This window comes from Colias eurytheme, chromosome 26 (genome assembly GCF_061535395.1).
Source record: "Colias eurytheme isolate Ceu_HAF_F1 chromosome 26, ilColEury1 Martin Lab GWU primary, whole genome shotgun sequence".
NCBI lineage: Eukaryota > Metazoa > Arthropoda > Insecta > Lepidoptera > Pieridae > Colias > Colias eurytheme.
Genome location: NC_143005.1, coordinates 6,946,951 through 6,971,837, shown reverse-complemented (window position 1 = coordinate 6,971,837; position 24,887 = coordinate 6,946,951). Strand labels below are relative to the sequence as shown.

At 33.2% G+C, this 24,887-nt stretch overlaps 1 protein-coding gene across 2 annotated transcripts in view; it reads right to left on the bottom strand.

The window, feature by feature from the left end:
* Nucleotides 1-22,587, bottom strand: part of LOC149897255 (uncharacterized) — a 31,930-nt gene extending 9,343 nt beyond the window's left edge. The window contains exon 1 of one of the 2 annotated variants that reach the window (XM_090116933.1): nt 22,446-22,587. The gene's annotated coding sequence lies outside the window, so the exon portion shown is untranslated. Of the gene's footprint in view, nt 1-11,080; nt 11,167-22,445 lie in introns of those variants that run through there. The other variant, XM_090116934.1, reaches the window with a different exon arrangement.
* Between the last annotated feature and the right edge of the window lie 2,300 nt (nt 22,588-24,887).

Genomic DNA, 24,887 nt, shown 5'->3' with positions numbered 1-24,887 from the left:
CAAGTGGGAATAGCTTTAGCTCCTCGTCACCGATTAAAATAAATAAGTGAAACACGCATTTTAAATCTCTTACGGAACTTTACTTTTTATTAACTAACTATAACGAAGTAATGTAATATTTCACCTTCTATATTTTTACTCGTTTCTAGTAAAATGCAAAAACAATCATTTATGATAGCATTATACCGCCATACTTCCTTGAACTGTACTGCACTGATCCGAGTAAAGACGGACAGGTGCACAAGCAATTTATCGGTTTTTTCATGCCACACCGGACCGTAAAAAATCGGAATGCCGGACAGTAAAATTCCTTGTAGTGCACAAGCGCCCTATCTACGGAGAAGAACCGGCAAGAAACTCCATAGTTGCTCTTTTAAATCATGTCAGTTTTACAATTTAATTTTACAAAATACACATGTGTAACATCATATATTATAATAATATGCCCAGGTCCTGTAGTACAAACTTTATACCTACTATCGCCTGACTCTTACGTCGGTTAATACCTCCCATGACTAGAGAGGGTAAAAAGCGGTAGATCATGGTATAAGGTGTCAGGATGTGGTCGGATCCTTAGCTAGTCTATTTTATTAGAAAAATATCATGTAGCGAGGGTCGTGGGAGTCATTTGATACAATTTGCGTAGTCTTCATGCCTGACGCCAGATAGAAAGTAGTTTTTCTAGTGTACGTATAGATTTATGATTTAAATATGACGTGGTAACATTGAAATAAATAAAAAATTGAAAGTTTTAAAAAGTATTCAAGCGAAGCTTTCTTGCATCTTTTTCTCGCAAGTTTATTTGTAGCAAAAAATTTCGTCACGATTAAGGACATGTTTTTCAATTTTAACTGCCTTTACGATCGCATTATATCTTAAAAAATGATTCTCATTACAAATTTCTACGCAGGATGTGTTTCATATTTATGATAAGTATAAGCATACGCAAAAGCTTCAAAATTTTAAAGAAAATGAAAACTCTCAACTTTAAAACGAAATGAAATGAAGATATAAAACTAAACTCCTAACAAGCCATAAACAAAATACTTGATTCCTATTTGTCACAGTTATTGGTCTCAATTTGTTTGAGTTACACGCGGTCGAATCTACCGCTTCCGTGTATAAAACGTTGTTAGGATGAACCTCCTGTGATGTGTGATGCTGTATGGTAATAGCAAACTAGCTTACTGAACCTGACTTCGCTTGTGCACGTTATGGTATGCCAAAACTTTAGACTCACAAATTTCATATCTCATTTCTCTATCTGCAAATTAACTTTGGTAATGCATAATATCTGTTTCCTTTATTTAAATTCTGTATAAAATGTCATTCTAATCATTCTTATATACAAAGCTCAATTATATAAAACCCTTAAAAAGATGTAGTATAAAAACGTAATAAACCGAAGTTTCTAAAAGCTATGTTTATCTAGCTAAGTTTCTAGCTCTCAATCTATGGCTTTTCTATTGAGCCTTTGTCTCACTTTTATTTCCCATTTCTTGATTATGGAAACGTTACATTTCACTATAAAGATTACTGCTCTCTTATATCATACATATAATGATTCAAGTCTGTACCTAACATTGAATATTAAAAGTAGTCTCTACTCGCTTCAAGTGAACTGTCACCCTTATCCCATCACTCCGGATGCAAATGTATAACAAGTGTACACTCCAGTGCCCTCAGCTTAACACTGTTAATTTTACAATCCCTCTTATCTCGCCATCGCATCTGTTGTTTGGTTTATCTTAAAATGGCCGTTGACCTGCTGTTTCTTTAACGAGCGTTCATCAAGTTACAGTTAATCCGATAGATCTATTTATAATTTAAATGAATTGTCTAAGTGCCGGTGGTTAATTTAACGACAACAATCTCTTGAGGAATCCGCGTTGTACTGTCTAAAATGACGGTTGTAGTTATAAGAATGATTGCTAAAATATGGTAGTCAGTGCGGATTTCGCAGCTTATAAAATTAGTCGATGTTTGGTGACTTAGCTGGGCACAATCTTGGAGCTTAAAGCTACGTAGGTACTTTTCATTGAATGTCCATCTATTTTATTAGTTAAGGCTTAAAATATTCAACCCAATAAGTTTTCCTAATACCCATCTAAAACCTGACAGCATTGACGAAAAAAATTCAATTCAGCCAGCTCTGACCAGATAGGACAAAACACGTAATTATATTGTAATTTTTACATAATATAATTAAACCTGAAACCCGGGAGTACAGTGACAGTACATTCACGTGCACTCGCTCGAAAAGGTTAAAACTAGAATGGTAACTCTATAACGTAACCCGACGCGGTCACCCGCCTGTTGGCTGTCGCCTGACGCCTGTCGACGTATCCTGTCGCATCCTTGCCACGCTACAGATCATGTACATTTTATATTATAATATGTATAAACTAGTTTATATCGTGGTTACTCCTCTGTCTTCCATTATTGGTCAGTAATCAGGTTTGCTCCAGTGTTTTCCCTGATTATTCTTTTCAAACTCAGACTCAAATAATTATTTTCATTCAACAAGACTTCCATCAAGAGCTCTTTTAAATAGTTTTAATCGTCGTTAATACGTAGTTCAATATTTACCAACAGTTATTGGGTAAAATAGGTCAGTATTTTAATATTTATTTCACTGATTGTATTACTTTTTGAAATAGCTGATTTTTCTTATAAATCCTACAAGTCACGAACGAATCCACCCAATCAATACCAGTCTAAGAATACAGAATTTTCCTTGTTTTCGATTATGTAATTTATTCTAAGCAAGCCGTTTAGTGTTTCTTAAAACAACCAACGACAAAATAATATGAAAAACATTAAAGCAATCTGTATTTCGCACTAGAAAATGCAAGCTAAAACTTATAATGCCTTTTATGCAGAGGATGATGATGAGAGAAACCATTAATTTGAAAGTAATCTGTTAATTTCACCCAATATTTAAAACAATTTAGCTTGATCTTCCCAATCTTTGTATCTGATTGAATCCAAAGAGCGCATGAGCACCTTCACCTACCATTCCTTTTACCTTTCCACTATAAAATTGATCGCTATAACTACGGATATTGCACACCGTTAATCACCCAAATTTTCTTTAAATCTCGACACGGCATGACGCTCGATGCATCCGCGTTCGATTCCCGTCGCACGCTCGACTAGTCCCAAACAATTGGTAGGATAGGCAATGTGGGACAATGGACAGAGGGCAATCACAACGATTGTTGATTTTACGGTTCGCTCACTACAGTGCTAATGCACTTTGCATATGATAATTTCGTTTTAAATTCGACCAAATTGTTTCGATTGGTGAGACTGTAGCTGGCTGGAGGAAGCGTTTGTACGCTTCGTTAATTCGTTTTTGTGGTATTATTAGTGTGTATATTGAATAACTGATTTTCAAAATGAAATGATGATTTTATCTGATTTTCGACGTTTTAATTGGAATGTAAACGATAAAATGGTTGGTATATGATACTATGCACTCGGCACATATTCCACGTGTATTTTTGACCATCATGTCTGTCTGTAAGATAAAATAAAAGAATGACGAATATCTAAAATAAAATCAGTATTTTTTTAAGTCCATTATTTGTGACAACCACGTATAATTAATGGTACAACGTAGTTAATCTATCAGTCTTTATCTAAACATAATTCCTAGAATGCCCTGAAGCTCCCATTTCCGGGAAAATTGTAAAACCGTTGACCGTGTTTACCTCTAGCCATTAGGCATCATTATGCATTCCTGCCCAGCGAAAGTGCGCAAGCGCCGTATCTCAAGCATAATGCGCAGGAGCATTAAATGATCGCATAAATTGGTCAAGTGCTGTGCGAGTAGTGATGTGCCCAGTGGCTAGGCTTCACGGCTGGCTGGCGTGAAACAAAGACAGTACTGCTCACTGATTTGGTGTCGAATTTCGTTTGTAATTTGAATATCTCTCCCTCTCTTGTGACATTGTGGATCGTGCTTTGTAAGTGAAATGTAAAGGTTTAATTATTGTTAGGTTTTGTTACCTATTATGTTCTGTTGTTGAAAGTGTTATAAATTACAAATTCCTTATTTAATTTGTCAATTTGCAGTCATTTTAAAAAACGATCAGAAAAAGTACACAATGTTCCAGATAATCAATCACTACACAACATCGCAGGGAAATAGTCCAAGGGACTATGTCTAATGCATCCTCCACACGACCCTCTCGACTCTGGAGTCCTTGTGTGACCAATTGGCCGTTTTAAAAATAACCCTGTCATTAAATCCGTGCTATGAGAAGAATGTTCTGTTTTTACTTCAAGTGTGTAGTTTTATTTCTTTCATTATAGTTAACCGACTACGAAAGAAGGAGAGTTACGTTTTTCGAGTGTATGTATATTTTTTGGCAGCCAAAATCACTGGACGGATTTTGACTTATCAGGGGTCGTTATAGGGAATCATCATAATAAATTTGTAGTAGTGACAAAGGGTACATAAATTAATTAGGGTTTTTTGTTTTCATAATAATACATTAAAATTCTCTAAAGGGCCTCTGCGTGTTGGACCTATGTCCCCACGTAAGCCTCCCAAAGGACCGGGTACCTTCCTTCTGGTGGTACTCGTGTATTATGGAGAGAAACATAATAATTATTTTTTTTTATCGTATATAAACCATGTTGTTATCAATTGGTGTTTAGTATTAATTATTAAAGTAATGAGCATATTAAATCTATTAGGTACTTATCAATAATCTTATATATAAAAATGAATCGCAAAATGTGTTGGTAAGCGCATAACTCGAGAACGGCTGAACCGATTTCGATAATTCTTTTTTTATTATATTCCTTGAAGTACGAGGATGCTTTTTACGTAGAGAAAACGTAAATATGTAACACGGGCGAAGCCGGGGCGGACCGCTAGTTAATTATAATTATCTATTTAAATTAGATTCAATTTCATTGAATGAAGAGTTAGTTCAGACGCACAGTTTTATAAATGTGTGTCAGCAGTAACGACGAATAACTTCCTGCAATATTTGATAAGTTTGAAAACAATTAGAATGAGGGGCCGGAAAAATTCATTGACCCTTGAAACTTGATTGTTTGATTTGCAATTCTTCAGAAAATTTCATTGTAAATATTCAATGATTCTATTTTCCACTACTGCTAATAAATAAATATAATATATTATGATTGTTAGTGTACCTGTGTATAATCAATAAAACATACACTTTGATCTTAAAATTTTACGAGCAATTATTTAAAACATGTCGTATTGGGATGGTTTAGAGAAATAAAGTGTTCAGAACTTATGGCAAATAATAACTTAATTCTTAAGTAGTACATAGATTTATATTAGTCCTCCAAAATGTGCTAATTTACAACATCCATCATTATCGTAACGAGTCGTAATGAACGGAACGGCCTTAAAACAGCTATTTATTATAAACAGACAGAAATCCGTAATAAATTTGTATTCCAACAAAACATTTGTGTGTCAAGTACGCCTGCATAATAAATAATATCGAACAATTACATGCATTTTATTCAAATTCAATACATATTTACAATTCGATAAAGTAGGAGTAGTAGGTAGTAGTTAGGTAGTGGGAGAGCTGGAAGTTTTTTTGAGCAGGAATGTTGTTTTAAATATTCCCGTATTGATAATACATAGGTACTTTTTTATGCTTATAATAATAAGTAACGATGATAATATTCTTTTTACATTTTTAAAAATAGTTATAGTTAAGAAAAATATATTAGTAAAGTAGCCTATCCCACATATATGTATAATGATGATAAGTCTAAAAAATACCCAAGGTAAAATCTACAAACTATACTGTAATTTCACATATAATCTGAACGTATCAAATTAACCCCATGATTATAAATTATTATATACTAGCGGTCCGCCCCGGCTTCGCCCGTGGTACAATTTACGTTTTCTCTACGTAAAAACCATCCTGGTACTTCTAGGAATATAATAAAAAAAGAATTATAGAAATCGGTTCAGCCGTTCTCGAGTTATGCGCTTACCAACACATTTTGCGATTCATTTTTATATAAAAGAAGATTTATTTTACAAATCTTACTATTTACATCCATTTTATAAACAACATAGATTGATATTGAAACAGATGTCCAAATCCACGCCACCTCAGCAAAAATACCACCCCGCCAAATCAACGCAACATAGCGAGAGAAATTATTATTCCTACGAAAATCGATATCCGCCCCACGGTAACCCTAGACAGTGGAAGTTGCATCGGCGCACGCGCAGCATAAATCAATACTTCACCCCTGCACATCTGGCAATACACCCTATCCATACGTTCAGGGATTTATTTTGACGTACCCTTACTATTTTTGAATCTTCGTTAGATTTTCGTAGCATCGAATTACCTTCTTGTTGAAGTGAAACTCAAGGTTTCTAGGAAATTTCAAGGTGGTGGAAATACCGTCACGTCATGATGTAAGGCGACGATTTTGGTATCTTTGAATATTGCCAAAGTTTCACTTCCGACACGTGTGCTCGGCACACACTTTTTTTATTTAGGTATTGTTTTATTTACGTAATCTTAGTATCTACTTGATTTTAATCAATGATTCGTCATGATGTAAATAAGATGTTCAAATTATTTGATAAGATAACCTTGCGTTTTAAGGGCGAATTTATTATTAAACACATTCGACCTTGTAAGAAAAGGTTATCGGAGATATAATATGCGTATGGATCATAATTTCTGGTAGGTGACTAGGTAGAATTTATAATTTAGATACTATTTATTCGGATATAGGTGACCAGAGCCACGCAATTTCACTTCTAAACAGTAATCTTTATTTTGTAACACAATACAATTTTATTATTGCAATATTCAGCAACCCCTTTATTATGTGATGGCTATAAATTATTTTTATTTATACAATGAAATAAATTATACTATGTACTAATGAAAGTAATTCTATTTGTGAAGTACATAATAGAAATCCTTTGTTAGCCTGTTAAGATATGTGTGGTACAAATACAATTAAATAAACAAATATTTATTTACACGTCTTAACATTGAATACCAATCTTCAAAGTAACATCTAATTCCATCATTCCAAAAAGTAAACCAAATGGTGCGCAAGCGCATCCCCTCACACCAGGGAGGAAATCACATCACAGCAATGTGTTTTGTGCATTTCAGTTCTATTTCTAGTGACGAGGGGACGCTTAAAGTGTTTATTTTCCAAGTTCAAGGTGCACTCATGTTTCCGTTCGAGTGAGAGATGGGTCAATGTCTTGGGAAGTGAACCACTGATCTAAATTACAGCGATAACTATGTATTACATTTATTATTAGATAATTTAATGTTCACACGTCTGAAATACTCAATACATAATGATGCTTCTTTAGACCTTTAGTTAACAACCACTTCCTAACTGAATACATAACTTGTAAGGTGTCAAATATGGCGTAGAAATTTGCACCGCCATCGACAGCCTTGTGTGAATTGCACACGAGTGATGACACAGGTAGGAAACTAATGACATGTACCACCACCATTGCAAATATTAACATCAATAGGTACCTTTCAAACCTATAGTTATCGCGACATTTTACAAATACACATGGCAGAGAGATGCAACTAAAAACCCGGATAACTATCACCTAACAAAAACTTCCAGGATCCTAAGAAATGCTCTATTAGATATAATCTAAAGACCTCATCTCATGCACACTTATAAGGTTATATTCACTTAATAGGTAATATTAGGTGCAGAAACACCTATACCTACACTACACCTATAATGTCATCTACATTAACCTAACGGTTGCCCAATGCATCTCCAAAGCATTGTTACACAACATCAGAACTAGTTATCAATCGTACTTGTGATCGTACTAGTAGGCGGTGTGGAATGCCGTCTGCATATTTGCATCGTGCTTGACACCTTCGCCATATGTACAATTGAATTATGGATGTCATAATTCCTCATAAGGTAAGTATGTTTAGCAGTGTTTGTTTTAGATTTGGGTACTGTTAGGTTTAGTTAGATTGTCAATTCGTGAGAACTATTTAAGTCTTTTAAATCATTTATATTTTATCTGGTTGCGTTCATATGAGTCAGCTTTAGCGCTCATATCAATCTACTTTAGGAATTTTTCTTCCGATCACCATGTGTATACCTATTCTTCTTGACATTACTACATATATACTCTTGATAACATTTTGAGCATTGATTTAAATGAGTGTGCGTGACCTTCTTTGTCATCGAGTTGTGCCTTTTCAATTATATGTCTATCTAAAATCTATCAAGAATTGTTTACTTTTTCAAAATGTAGATAGAAGACATTTAAGCCTCGTAGTTAATCAAGTTCGTTGATAACGAGGGCAATGTTGTGGAAATTATGTTTAAACATCGGGCGAGAACTTTTCAATATGCGTTATCAACTTCTGCGACCAATCCACAGACCACAACACGTTGATTCAACTTCATAAACAAATGTTAACACTTAACCATGAATAAGAAGCTTTAGATGCAGGGTTGTCGCACTTAAAAACCCAAAAACAATAGCTCATCACAATGACAGGCGCCACAAAGTTCCGGAGCCGAACAAGCACACCTCAGCTATCTGAACTTTAATCGGCTGACGACCCTGAGGTCATGGACCACGATGAACAATATTTGTCTAACCAGGGAAACGGATAACGCGTGTTGTTTATGTTTTTTCGATTTGTGTTTACAGTATTGTATGAATTGACTCAAGATTAATGGGATCTTGATAGTATTTATAATAATTGTAAAAGATTGTGAACTCGGTTGATGCATGTTTTCTCGTTAATGCAAAAAAAGCTGATCGCAGACAGTACAATGTGCACAAATGCTGGCTTTAATATTTCCAACACAACTGTGTTCAGTTATTAAATCTGTTGATTAACCTACATACAATTTTATGATAAAATCATAGATAGACCAACCAAATAAAGTTTTACTTCTCTACTATATAGAAGATTCACTCTTTCAAACTTTATTCAATACGTGATTCAAAGCCTTAACCTTTGTTAGTCTTTTTACTGGAGGCTACACCGAAACGGGTTCTACGATAGTACCACTACTTTTTCTCCCGTCTTCGTTCCTAGTTACACAATTAAAGAAAGTTATAAATACATTTCTTGGAGCAGGTGGCTCGGGACTCGTTCATACAGCATGCACCTGTCCTTATAGTCCGAGAGATCGTTTTGACTTGCATAAGAAATGATTTTTTTTTCTGGCAAATACGTTCTGTTTAAAGTTTGTAATTATCAATAATTTAGTGGGTATTCGTAACTATATTACGTTATTATAATCCTACTTTACCTTTTTACGGATTGATTGATGTATAGATGTTTATTTTACACAAAAACTAATGAAACGATTGGATTGTAACGTGTTTTGGCACATAACTACTTTTACCCGGTTACTATGCAAGTAAACCCTTGGATATATATGCTAGTATAGAAATGTGTTATTAAACACGTGTTAACTATCGGCTTGCATATGAGGATAATAAAAGGTCGCTAGCTCTCAGACTAAATGTCGCGTGAGACAAAATCTTTCTAATGAGTGTTAATTTTGTCTTGTTGATTTAATTTTCTATATCCTCATAACGGAGAGTTTTTAATTAATTCATGCTTAAGGTGAATTAATGGATTAATTGAATGAAAAATTCATTCAGTCTGTGTAGTCAGAGGTAGCATTGTTAATAAAAAAAAACCATAAAGTAAATACGTTAACTTTATATTGAACAAAAGTTCTAGAAAAAGAATAGAGTTTTCGATGATTTGTAGAGTAAACCAATAATCGAAAGTAACTATTTCATTTTGAAAAATACCTTCATTTAGTTGCTACAGCTACCTTATAAAATATTTTGAAATTGATAACATCTCGGCATTCCTTAAAAAGAAAGTAGGACCTTAGATTTTGAGTCAATGTCATTGTGATAAGATAATTTGTTTGTATTGATTGTACTTACTGTACTCAAAGATATACCTATCAATCAGCTGTTTTTATTTTAAAAAATGTATGTGAAACCTGCATTATTCCTAAATTTCGTTAAATAGTAACGTAAGAAAGCAGTGCCACAGTATACATACTAAAAACAGTAAGATAACTAAACCTTTTCGATAAAATCTTATTAAAATGCTAGTGTGTTGATGGCTTATCTATATTAGAGCGTAACCGTTCATTAAATAACTTCAAATGCCCATTTAATATCATTTCCCAGTCTATAACAATGACACAGCAACATGCCATTACTTATTATACAGACGGCCTGACGAGGAAACCTAGGCCGCTTCTAAATCATTACCTAGGCATGCTAAATAGCAAGGAAGCGACTTGGCCGACAATTACGCGCTCTAAACGTTCACAAGTCGGGAATTATTGCATCAAATTGGCGCATAATAATACGCGGTGGCGGGCAGGGTTGCCAACAATACTTTTCTGAACAAACTAATAAAAAAAAACAGTCTTCGGCTTCAAAAGTTGTTGAGATAAATTAACACGCAACTTAAGAACCAAATATGAAGGACTTAAAATGTATTGTATATTTCAGATTACGTATTATAAATCCCAAATGGTTTAAAAAAATAAAACCAACTTTGTTTAAAGGTACGGGTGTAGGAACATAATAAGAAATGTTGATGTGAAACAAATATCAGGAAGCCCTACAATACGAAGTTTTCCCCTGGTTTCGCAATTACAGAATATCACAGTATTATATTGAATGTAGCATAATTAAGGAGTATTGCAATAAATGCTATGATACTTTCACAAACCAAGCAATACACCAGGTTTTGTCTGCTTTCAATATTATCATATATTATTTAGTATTTCACATGTAGAATTGACAGTCTTATTGGATTCTACATATTCTGAATATATGTACGTATATTTTATTCCAACTATGCAACAGTTGTAAAAGTAAAGGAAGTAAGCGATATAAATTATTGTAGTAAATCTTATAAGATTAGTTTTCTTTTGCAATTTCGAATTACGATCACATCTTGTTTCAAATTACAATTATTACTAATTTAAATTAAATAACTTATTTTATTTTTGTTTAAACGAGAAATAAACTCACCAAGTCTTAAAATCCAATCAATAATCAACACAAACACTATTATAATAATATTTCTAAACAAATTCTTGTAAATAACCAAAAACGTGTTTAACCAGCGATCAAAACTGTCATACTGACAATGAGTGAGTGAGAGAGTGTACTAAAAATCGATAACACACGTAAGAGAAAGAGAGAAAGGGATAAATCAATATTGGTTGCTATGGCAACGCGTGTATGCAGAAAATTGCATCCTTTGGTAGAAAGTCTGTTGCATTCAATGATTCTTATCAAGTTTTTAGTATATTGATTTTATTGTCAAAATATCATTTTATCATTTATATTTTTAGAAATGATGTTTCTATCTCTATTGTATATGTGAATCAAATTAAATAAATATCTATGGACTATAATAATATAAAGCTGAAGAGTTTGTTTGATCGCGATGGTCTCAAAAACTACTGGACAGATTTAAAAAAATCTTTCATCGTTGGATATGTACGGAATCCCTGAGAGCTATGGACCACATAATTTAATATTCATACAATCAAAAATCATAACTTTTTGCTGTGTAGCAATAAGGCCGCCTATTGTTTGTATTTACATATGTACTTAGTGAGCCTCGAAAATAAAAACTTACGGGCAGACTGAAAATCAGCGCTGTTCAGGTGTTAAAACCCGACAGCATGGCTGAGTCTGACCCGATTGCCATGTAAACTATTGTACTTATATTTTTTTTAGTAATATAAAAGTGAAGTCCCGTGTCCCCGTAGTGGGGTAGGGGGCAGATGCATTATTCATACATCTGTTTCACTGATCGATTTTTCTTTTAGGGACAAGTAGGTGATCAGCCTTCTGTGTCCTGCCAGACCGAGACATTTTTTTTTTTTTCGTCTCCACCGGGAATCGAACCCAGGACCCCTCGGTTCCACGCTCACGCGTCAACCACTGTACCGAGGAGGCGGTCGATAAATATTTTAGTAATATAAGTAGTCGTTAAGTGTGTAACATGTGGCAATAAATATTTTTCTTTCTTTCTTTCTATTGTGCAAAATTATTGTACCTTATTAGTTTGTACTACATTTGAATGAATGAATGAATGAATGAATGAATGAAAACGCTTTATTGTACACCATTACAAACAGGAAAAAGACATACATATACAGAAGAGAGACATGCACAAATGGCGGCCTTATGGCTTTAGTAGCCATCTCTTCCAGGCAACCAAACACAAGATAAAAAACATACATTTCTTAAATTATTGTTTTGTACAATAAAGTGTCATAAATAAATAAATATAATTCTCTTTATTACATAGTCTCTTGATGGTAATGTATTTAAGATCATAAACTTATACCTATAGCTCTAAGTCAAAATTGCAAAAACATAACTCCCATTACCACCGTCGGTTAAAATCGAAGGTCGATGCATTCCCGCCGTGCTAATGACCCGTTATCACCAGCTTAGCAACAAAGTTGTATGTAATAGATAACATTATGTATGTATGATAATCGTTTCCTCGTAACATATCGATCAGTAAATAATGCATTGGAAATGGGAATATTGTTTCATAACAATGGCCATCTGGCGTAGTCTATTCTGTTATATGGTACAGATTTTGTTTGTTTGTGTGAATGTGGTAACCTACAAAACAATTGCATCTTATGACAAATTTTGTAACTAAGCTTCGTATTATTATTATATTTATATTTTACTAGAGGTCCGCCCCGGCTTCGCCCGTGGTACATATTTGGCAATAAAAGGTAGCCTATGTCCTTTCTCGGGTATCAAAATATCTCCATACCAAATTTCATGCAAATTGGTTCAGTAGTTTAGGTGTGATTGAGTAACAGACAGAAAGACAGAGTTAATTTCGCATTTATAATATTAGTATGGATTGTTTCATTTAATATAATTAGTATAAAGGATATTTTTTTTTATCAAACATTACCTACACTTACGAACACAACAAAAAAGTACTTCCTTACCAAAAGGATGCAGTTATTTCAACATCGGCATTGATATTTATATATGTAGATATAAAAAGAGATAGCATATCTTGCATTCATTTAAGATTATTTTATCTCTAACTAGCTTTCCGCCCGCAGCTTTCCTTGCATATTCTTCACGTTATCATGCGGTTTCTTCGTACAATATTTATCCCCTATTGCTACCTATACCACTTTTATTTTTTGAAGCAAAAACAAAACATACGTTGGCCAAAGTATATAGAGGAAATCTTTTTATGATAATAGTATGTGATCATGTCTTCTCCTGGTTGAACGAATTAAGGGTAAAATTGCATAAATTTCAAAAATTGAGTTTAATATAAATCTAAAATATCTATCTGTCACTAAACTGCTCCTCGAAATATGAAATTTAAAGTCTTTTGACTTTTATTACAGTTCTTCGCAGTAATCGCGGGCTATAAAATTTATAAAATACTAGCAGTCCGCCCCGGCTTCGCCCGTGGTACATATTTACGTTTTCTCTACGTAACATCCTCGTACTTCAAGGAATATAATAAAAAAAGAATTAACGAAATCGGTTCAGCCGTTCTCAAGTTATGCGCTTACCAATACATTTTGGGATTCATTTTTATATTAAAAAGATTATAATTCAATATTTTCTAAATATAAAACAAGGACTGGTTACATCACCAAGTAATATTATCATTGTAATAGAGAACAATGCTTGACCGATGTCCACTAACGCATATAAATTAAATATTGACAATGCGCATTTGTTTTGTAAATTATATTTATATGTACGCACTAGCTTTTGCCCGCTGTTCCGCCTGCGTGGAAAATATCATCTTCATGGTACAAAATTTCATCTCCTATTTTATCCCCTTGGGGGTAGAATTGATCCTTTCTCAGCAGATGCCTACGTCCTAACATTTACTGGCTTGCCAATCAGCCCGATCTGTCCAGTGGTTTGGGCGTTGATAGATCTATGTCAGTCAGTCAGTCACCTTTGAGTTATATAATACTAGAGGTCCGCCCCGGCTTCGCCCGTGGTACATATTTTGCAATAAAAGGTAGCCTATGTGATATGTCCTTTCTCGGGTATCAAAATATCTCCATACCAAATTTCATGCAAATTGGTTCAGTAGTTTAGGCGTGATTGAGTAACAGACAGACAGACAGAGTTACTTTCGCATTTATAATATTAGTATGGATGTATATTTAGATTATAGAATACTTTATATGATATTCATTATTTCATGTACCTTTTTTCAAGAAAGAAAAAATATTTATTTGCTACTAGCAGCTGTTCCCCGCGGTTTCACCCGCATTGCTCTGCTCCTGTTTGTCTTAGCGTGATGATATATAGCCTATAGCCTTCCTCGATAAATGAGCTATCTAATACCGAAATAATTTTTCAAATCGGACCAGTAGTTCCTGAGATTAACGCGTTCAAACAAACAAACTCTTCAGCTTTATAATATTACTAGCGGTCCGCCCCGGCTTCGCCCGTACATATTTACGTTTTCTCTACATAAGAACCATTCTCGTACTTCAAGGAATATAATAAAAAAAGAATTATCGAAATCGGTTCAGCCGTTCTCGAGTTATGCGCTTACCAACACATTTTGCGATTCATTTGCGTGTTGAAATATTGAGTTTATATACAAAAGTTTCTCCTTTTTAATTATAGCTTTAAAATTTATTTCGACATTTTCAAGTATTATTTATTATCGTCGACCTTTTTCTTATCGTAAACATTTGGTAAAATAATTATAAGCCCTGTAAGTACCACGTCATTTGAGTAACACAATATGTTCACAACTTGTGAAGATTTATATTATAGTTTCTTAGTAGTAAAGAAACTAAATAGCCAAACACGGTCATAAATAAAAGTGTAATGTTGAGTGTTGAAAAGACCCTTAAAATTTAACACAATAAGTTAAATCTTTTAGCTTTAAGAGTTAGTTCATATTGTACCTTCAAAGTGTAAAGACATACCTTCGATACTCTATTTGAAGATAAATAAAGTGACTATCTTCCTACCAAGCTTCGCCCGCGGCTTCGCCCGCTTTGTCTAAAACATAATAAATTACATACTAAAACCTTCCTCTTGAATCACTCTATCTATTAAAAACAAACCGCATCAAAATCCGTTGCGTAGTTTTAAAGATTTAAGCATGCATAGGGACATAGGGACAGAGAAAGCGACTTTAATTTATACTATGTATAGTAGTGAAGTAAAAATTTAGCACCTCAAGGCAATAAAAATTGGAAAATAGAAGTTCCTCCTTTCAGGAAATCCTTAGGTAGTACACATTTATAACCTTAACGTGATAGGTTACCATTCAACAAAACTAACAAAATATTTCTGTAACTGCTCATAGTTGAAACGTTAATGTAACGATATAAATAGACAAGGCCACGGTATGGCCTTGCACATGCACATGCATTTGATAACGTTGGACGTTCAGCTATATGAAATTGTTTACTGTATTATTGAATTCTTGAAGTGTTCTATGAGGTTAAGAAGTTTGTATTTTGAGACTGTTTAGGTATACTTAAATTGGGTAGTATTTAATATAATTATTCAAATAATACATGAAAAAGAGGCAAAGAATATACGATTGTCATAAATTATTAACATTATTTTATTAACTAACAAATTTACATGTGTAATAAATCAAATACACTAGCTTCATCCCACGTTTCTGCGCGGTTATTATCCGAATGAAGCCTTTAATTTATACCAGATCTATATTAATTTGGTTTTTTTTTCAGCCAAAGCCTTTAATTTGTTTATTTCTTTGAATTTAACGTTTATAATTATATTCGTCTTCACAAAATGTTATAGACGTCTAGAAATATTTGCTAGTTAATAGAACTGATAACACAAACAAACAAAAAGAATTATAACAATTAATAATATAAACTTATAACAGAATAAACCTTTTATCATTAAGTTGATAGTGCATTAATTTGCACAGTTATGATTAAAATGTGGTTTTCCTGAATAAATATATTAATTAATTATAGTAATAAATCTATTAGTTCCATAATAAACTATGAAGCATTTGAATAGTAATAAAATATTTATATATATATATGATAGATGAAATATTGTAATAGAAAATAAATATTAACTCTATCTTACGTATTACGTAAGCGTAAAGGAACAAATTTTTTTACTACAAATCATTAAATAAGGGAAGATGATAAATTACATTATTTATGAATTTTGGCAATAATTCTGCAACCTTTTTAGAAAATTTAAAATCGCAAACGCAATAGTTATCTTTTTTTCGTATGCATTTCACTTTAATCTATTAAGTGCTTACAAGTCATTAAGATACCACCCAAAGGACAATTTGTCCGTCCGTTTATCGAAACCTAGATAACAGCTAGGCGTTTAGTAATGCTCCACTGATTTATATTTAAGTGGTCTGCATTCCTAATCCTTCATTTGTGATGCTTTCGGTTTCAAGTCACGATGTATGACGTAGTGAGATTGAAAATGGTCGTTTTACTTTTATTGTAGCGAATCGGAAAGAAATATTTAATGGGTTTCTTGGGTGTGAGTTGTGACGTAGTGAACTTACACTTTTGTTTCGTGGGTTTTAATCTGTGACTGGAAGGACAAAAGAGCGTCGATTTAGTTATATTTAAATGCTTATATAGTCTACGTTTTTTAAATTTTATTTAAAAAACGTAGACTATATAAGCCTATGTTTCCCGTCCTTTGCGGTGAATAGTAAAAAATTAGTTATTTTTTTTATCTTTAAGTAGCGATAGTTAACTTTAAATGAGTTTAGATACGAATTCGACTTTTTCCAACTATGTATATTATGTATTAGTTATGGAATAGTATACCGATATTTTAATGCTAAACTAATGTCTGTTATTTATCAAATTAGAATGCATTGAAACATCGACGAATTTCCCAAAACAATGGCTTGAACTTTTTAAGAATTATAATAGGAACAACACTCAGTTTAAACCACGATGTTACTACATTTTACATTATCAGGACGAATTCGTGACGATTAAATAATTATTGTTTTAGTGGTCGCGACACGAGCGACGTGTTTTCATTGTTCACTAATTGTATATCAAATAATACGACTATAAAAGGTCCCTTGATGATGAAATTGAATAAAATATTGTTGGGGTTGTTTTCTGCTTTCTTACGTTTCTCTAAATGTTTCCTTAAACACTATCCATAGACCACTGACCACAATCCAAACGAAAAGTTACCAAAAATATACAATATGATCAATAATAAATATATCACGAATCGACATTAATGCGTATTAAATTTCATTAAATTGATCGCGATAATATGATTGTTAAAATATAATGGATGGAATTTTAAATTACATATTTCCTTCAACGAAATTATCAGATTTCATAGCTGGAATAAACGGTCTAGATTGCTCTTGATTGTTAGATTCTTGACATAAGAGCAAATGGGGATATTCCGATACCAGCACAAGGTAACTCTAATTGTATGACAATAAGGTAAGAATTTCAAAGAACATCCAATATACATAGGTATATCTATAGTATATCTTAATGATATTTAGCAGATGAGTTTGTCTGTTAGAACCTATATAGGCAATATAATATTATAAAGGCCTGAGCGAAGAAATTTATCAAACGACTAGCTGCGCTTCGCGGTTTCACCCGCGTGGCTCCGCTCCTATTGGTCTTAGCGTAATGATATATAACCTATAGCCTTCCTCGATAAATGGTCTATCTAACACCGAAAGAATTTTTCAAATCGGACCAGTAGTTCCTGAGATTAACGCGTTCAAACAAACAAACATCAAACAAACAAACTCTTCAACTTGTATAGCAACAAACATTGCCCTATAATTTAAGCGAGATAAAGATACAGTCTAATAAATGCAAGAACAATGCTGATCGACATGAAAATTATTCGCGTCGTTAAGCGGCCACCCATCCAAAATGAGACGCTTTGAGTGCAGCTTAACCAGCGTGACATAAAGTGCATCTAATAAATGCTTGAACATTTGCAGAACAGTCATTACAGTTTTATGATAATAATAAAAATGACTTTAATGTCTTTGAGGCTTTCTTTAAGGGCAATATGATTGTAGATAAAATTTTCCTTTATCTTTTGATGAGTGTTTAAGGTGACCTGTAAGAATTGTTTTAGTTTTAACGTGAAATCACTTTTCAGTCGTTGTTTACGTAATTGTGATAATTTATTTTTCATGTTTTTTGGGTTTTATGATTACATACTAAATAAATAAATATGTAACCACAGATTCAAAAAGGATGTCTTCTACATTAAAGTAATATTATTAACAAAATATAATTATGTATTAATAATTAATATAATTTTTCCAGGATTAAACCTACTCAAACGCAATTATATTACCAACACCATCAAATTTAATTCGAAACTTGATACTCCAAATATGGTAACACAATCGTTGTATACAAAATGATCCATACTCCATTCATATACTCGATAAACAATAATCGAGTCGATGACAGTTATTCGAGACGCTCTTAAGAATCGATGTTTTGAGAATCGATTCATGTTTATGTTTCTTAGTAGAGTTTTATAAACATCCTTTGATATTTTTCTTTTGTGTAATAGAATGTATGATACTAAAATGAGATCAACTAGTATGTTGAATATATAACACTTAAAATTATTAATTGAGAATCCATACTAATATTATAAATGCGAAAGTAACTCTGTCTGTCTGTCTCTTTCACGTTCTGTACTCAATCACGCCTGAACTACTGAACCAATTTGCATGAAATTTGGTATAGATATATTTTGATACCCGAGAAAGGACATAGGATAGGTTTTATCCCGGAAATCCTACGGGGACGGGATTTTCTCTGAAAACGCGGGCGAAGCCGCGGGCGGAAAGCTAGTTTGAAATAAAAGAGAATCTGAAGGCAAACTAAATATTTTACATAGTATATGGTCTAAGTATTTTAAATATATCTCATTGATATTTTGGATTTACCATAGATTTATCAAATGTGTAGTCTATCTAAACTTGCCTTCCTTTAGAGGAATATTGGTGAGAGTCGTAAGAATAAGAAGATGTGATTACATCCATTGTATCGCAGTACAAAATATGTTTAAACAAATTTTCATCACTATCCTGTTTAGTTATCTTAACAAGAAGTAGCTTCAATCTTTCCCAACCTTCAAAACCTAAACACTTTCAGATATTGTTGTTCTATATCTAATGTTTGTAATTGTATCTTACTAGCTAACCGCCCGCGGCTTCGCCCGCTTTGTCTAAATCCTAATAAATTATACATATACTAAAACCTTCCTCTTGAATCACTCTATCACACACACTCTATCTATTAAAAAAACCGCATCAAAATCCGTTGCGTAGTTTTAAAGATTTAAGCATACAAAGGGACATAGGGACAGAGAAAGCGACTTTGTTTTATACTATGTAGTGACTAGTGATACAAAGAAAGCCAAGAAACGTGACATCTTAAAAACATAAAGGTATATTTCTCATGCTCCATGATAATCTTATTACGACACTAGTAAATTCCTTATCTCCACAGTTTTACATATCATTACCGGGTCTCGAGAAGGTCAATGTCCCTGTTAGATCTTTACCGTGGGTTACATAACCAGAGCTTAGAAAGCAATGTTTTAATAACTGGTTTATTTTAATTTAACTGGATACGTGAAAGAAGATCATTGTGCCGCTTATTTGAGAGTTGATGAAGGTGCTACTTTTTACGTTGGGTAATTAATATGTGGTAGGATATATTTATATTTTTTTTTACTGATTTATTTTTCCTATATCCCAAGGTTGCCTGGAAAAAATCGCTTTTAAGCGATAAGGCCGCCAAATTGTACATTTATTTTAAGTTAATATCGTTTTTGTAAATTTTGTTTTTGTGTGCATTGTACAATAAAGTGTTTTCTATCTATCTATTTTATACGTATTACAGTATATTAAGTAAGGGTATAAATACATGTATGTTCCTTTGCAATGAAAAAATGTAGGTAGTGAAAATTATGCTAAGACATCTAGACTGGGTTCGGGGTTCCATAATTCCTTGTAGTTAGGATGCTTTTGCTAAATCAATCTCTTCTCATTCATATTTCGTGGAGATTGTTTATGTTTTATAAGTAACATTTATTAATTTATATGCAAATTTTTAGTATTTGTTGCTCATGCAGAAATATTTTCATAGATGGAAGAATTGTTTACATAGAGTAGTTCCTCATTATAAACTTCACAATCTCAGTACATAATTATTTACATATTTTGGTCCATATAACACTTTAACTTCTCTACTGCAAAGGAATGAAATTATTTCTGTCTTTTCAATATCTAAGTATTACAAAACAGGATAGCTCAACAATCTTAAACAGTTTCCATCCTACTTCCCACTATTCTCGTCCTGTTACGCCACTTAAATAACTTGCCTTGACCCATTATTCTATAGGAAATAGTTCACGGTCAAGCATGGGCCTGAATTTGTATGTTTGTCTCTTACAATTGGTACAGTGGTTACTGAAAGAGACAATTTGACGTCGTTTTATTGTTTACGTAAGCAGCGTATGAAAAACTGACTTTTTAATTTGTCTAATATAGTTCTTATGGGGCAAAGTTTCAGCTTCGGTGTATATGTTGAAAAAACGCTGTGTAACAGATGTATAATGTATCTACCCCATATCATATCCCAAAAGAGGATATGGGACTTCCTTTAAACGTGGAGTAGTTCATACCGACCGGGACCGCGACTTCCCTAAAAGATGTAGGTATTTCTGTACCTAATTGAATAAATCCTATTTCTATAATATTCATTGAAGTACGAGGATGGTTTTTATGTAGAGAAAACGTAAATATGTACCACGGGCGAAGCCGGGGCGGACCGCTAGTCTTATATATAAAAATGAATCGCAAAATGTGTTGGTAAGCGCATAACTCGAGAACGGCTGAACCGATTTCGATAATTCTTTTTTTATTATATTGCGTGAAGTACGAGGATAGTTTTTATGTAGAGAAAACGTAAATATGTACCACGGGCGAAGCCGGGGCGGACCGCTAGTCTTATATATAAAAATGAATCGCAAAATGTGTTGGTAAGCGCATAACTCGAGAACGGCTGAACCGATTTCGCTAATTCTTTTTTTATAATATTCCTTGAAGTATGAGGATGGTTCTTATGGAGAGAAAATGTTAACACGTACCACGGGCGAAGCCGGGGCGGACCGCTAGTGTAAGTTAAATTTGTAAATGCATTCAAAGTGATTTAGTATCGCGTACACAACACAGTATCTACAAAGGAATTACAATTATACTTGTTTTGTATAAAATTATGTGAATGATCGTCCTATTATGGATGCATAATATATTGAAGGAATGTAGCAGAGATTCATCAAATTAGTAACAATTTCCATATTGTATGAAAAACTAAACGTTTTGTAATAGGTACGTTTTATAATTCACTAGCGACCCGCCCCGGCTTCGCACGGGTGCAATGCTGATACTAAATACACTACAGAAAAATTGTGAACGTTGTATAGGTATAAAAATATAGCGGCCCGCTCCGGCCTCCGGCATCGCACGGGTATAAAATACATAGCCGGGCGGCCGCAAACGCTACGTCCTGCAATTTTTAAATCTGTAATATCTTCGAAAATATTCACTTAAATCATACGGTGTAAAGGGCCATATAGATCTATATTAAATGAACAATGTATCCATGGTATTTAATTGGTTAAGGATTAATGCTGTATTGGTTTAAATCGCTTCGAAAATTAGCCATTATTTGTCGTAAAAAGTAAATGACAAAAAAAAGTTATTGTGGGTTATCCATAAGAGATAGACATATACCATCGCGGACTTTTCTGTAGACTTTTTCAATGTGTATAATACTTAGTACATTATTTTGATAAAACTCGTAGGGTTCAGCCTGCGTTTGCAATGTAAGCGGAATAAATGTAATTTTTTACGACATCACATTAGAAACCTCAAAAATAAAAGTACTTCTCCACTACTTAATGGATCTTATTATACATATAAACCTTCCTCTTGAATCACTCTATCTATTAAAAAAAACCGCATCAAAATCCGTTGCGTAGTTTCAAAGATTGAAGCGTACAAAGGGACATAGGGACATAGGGACATAGGGACAGGGAAAGCGACTTTGTTTTATACTATGTAGTGATATCAAAATCTTTGCAGAAAAACCAAAGAGTTTCAAAGATAATAATGATGCATTTGTGCAATGAACTGATAAGAATGTTATGTTTATTGATTGCATCATGTTTATGATACACAATGTTCAAACAAAAGATACATACGAAGTAATGTGACGTAAAACAAAATGCAACAATTATAATATAAGTGTTAACTTCAATTTTATAATTAAAAAAAAGCAAAACTTACCAGTATGAATTAACTAAACAAATGATTCAATTTTCCCGCTGCTCAGAGCACTTTTAAAAATCAAAATTCGATACGTAGGTAAATTCAAACGTGGAACACAAATCGGACCATAGACAGCCATGAAGCGCGCGCAAAGTTCGCGCCACAACTGACAGATGCGCGCGCAACACAGCAGCTGATTTGAAGTACTCACTATTCCAGTATAAACAATTCTATACTCTATGCCACTCGATTTATGACAGGCTTTGATTTTATCATACAATTTAACCCTTTTCCAAACCAAATTAAGTCTTCATGCGTGTTAGAATAAGAACGAAATTCGAATAAGTTTAGTTTTGGTCCAGGATTTCATAGAAAGGCCATCCAGGACGTAGTAAAGAGGTTTAGATGCCGTGTTGACATTGTTGTGGTATTTTAATGTGAGTTTTCGAAGAATTCATTAGGTTTTACTTTTCATCTTTCATAACGTGTGTGCTTAAATCATAATATGATCGTGAAAACATTAAAAAAATGGTAAACAGAAGCGATGTCTAGTCTTATTCTATATACATATACTACTAGCTTTCCGCCCGCGGCTTCGCCCGCGCAATCAAAGAAAAACCCGCATAGTTCCCGTTCCCGTGGGATTTCCGGGATTGCGTCATTTTCCCGGGATAAAAAGTAGCCTATGTCCTTTCTCGGGTATCAAAATATCTCCGTACCAAATTTCATGAAAATTGGTTCAGTAGTTCAGGCGTGATTGAGTAACAGACAGACAGACAGAGTTACTTTCGCATTTATAATATTAGTATGGATAAAGTGGTATAAGATTCCAATAAGAAAAAAAAAACTAAAATTATAATCAACGGTGACGAATTATACTATGTATCGCCAGTAAAGTATAAGCCAGTCTTTTCGTAAATTTTTAAACGTTAATACGAATCGCTTTCGAGGCTTTTAGAATAATTGACTACAAAAATCAAATGAATTACATAATGGAATTGTAAAAGTTTCTTTGTATACAATAATATCATTGAATAATATCATTCTTTATTTTAGTTAATGGCCATGAAGCTATTTTTCTGCGGTAAACCTCTGTTATTAAATTAGGATAGTGTTTATTCTAATCAATGTGAGTGTTCAAGTCCCTAACAATAGCGAGGGGATCATTGTGCTCTTATCAGTTGCATTCAGGTCAGCTACTGTGTGTTTATTATAATCAATAATAAGCTAGCTTGCCCCTGTGACTTCGTGTGCGTTTTATAACTTTATTACGCTAAAAGTTGAGGTATAAAATTAAACATGTTATTTTGATTGTATAGGGATTGTGTTGAATTTATTGTTTGGAATAAAACAGTTCAGGTATTTGGGACTATTAAAATTTAATAGGTATCTTTCCTTTTGAAGTAAAACTTCTTTAGGCGCTTTGATAGTAAAATTTCAAAGTCGCGTCAAGGCAATACCGTCAAGTCCTGGAGTAAGGCGACGATTTCAGTATCTTTAAATCTTGATTAAGAAGTTCCACTTCTGACACGTGTGCTGGGCACATACGCTCTATAAACCTTTTAGAATACCTTTTCTATACATATGGAAGGAATTCTATTAAGGAAATAAGGCTTTCCATTCAATCTTTACAATCCGATTAAAAAAAAGGAACAATTTGTTTTTCCAATAATTGTTTCTGAATGGATTTCGATATTATTTTTTTTTATTTTCTTTTGGTATAGACATAAGAAATGATTACTCATAAAGTTTATCACATTAAATTTAGTGCCTTTTAGAAATATAAAATAAATAATATTATGATAAAAGAAACACCATTGAAATTGGTTTGTGAGATTCCCTTTGCTTATTGAAGTTCATAAAGCTAGTCTTGAGTTCTTTTTTCTTCCATTAGATCGCCATTAAAAATCCACGTTCCTGTAAAAAAGGAAAAAGGACCCAGAACAAACCAGGCATTCCACATGTATCCCTGTAATAGATTTATTATTTACATTCCTGGAGCCTGGCGTCACGGTTATCAGCCATTCGTCTCGATTGTTCTATTACCATTTATATATTACCTAGTTCCCGTGACGTCATTTGAACTTTGGTACTATTTGTTTGTAGTTAATATTAATTTACTGCGATAAATCAACTGCTGAAATTGGCAGAATATGTGGAAAAATCATAATATCGTATAGGAATAAAAAACATTGATGAGAGTGATGAATGCATATTATTTATGTATGACATCGTATATTTTATTTAACTTATAAATCAAAAAATATTTTTTGCACTCACACTTAAACAAATTTTGTAAATAGTATGTATTTACAATTAAAAGGGGATTTAAATTGAAAAATTCTTTATATTCACAATGTTAATGGTGCAATGAAAAAAAACTTTATGAAAAGCACGCAGTGCGTAGACTTGCTACGCCGTTCTCTACGCGATGAATTCTCAACATTATGACCGGTTTTA